This window comes from Mustelus asterias, chromosome 22, assembly GCF_964213995.1.
Source record: "Mustelus asterias chromosome 22, sMusAst1.hap1.1, whole genome shotgun sequence".
In the NCBI taxonomy this organism is placed as follows: domain Eukaryota; kingdom Metazoa; phylum Chordata; class Chondrichthyes; order Carcharhiniformes; family Triakidae; genus Mustelus; species Mustelus asterias.
Window position 1 is genome coordinate 74,567,794 of NC_135822.1, and position 264 is coordinate 74,568,057.

Below are 264 nucleotides of genomic sequence, written 5' to 3' on the forward strand. Positions count from 1 at the left end.
AAATGGCTTTAATTCCTCTGTCGTCAAACAACCACAGACCCCTGGGAGGGGTGGTCAGACGTTCTTGCATGCCTATCGACAGGACAAGGAGCTGGCTAAACTCCGCTCCCTCCAGCAGAGAATCCATCTCAAACAGCCTGGAATTTCTCAGACCCTGTTAAAAAAACAATGGAATGGTGTCCACTGTACTGCCCAGAGTGACAGCCAGTGACAGGGAAATACCCTCATGCACATGGTGCAGGGGTCTCAAAAAATGCCCCCCCT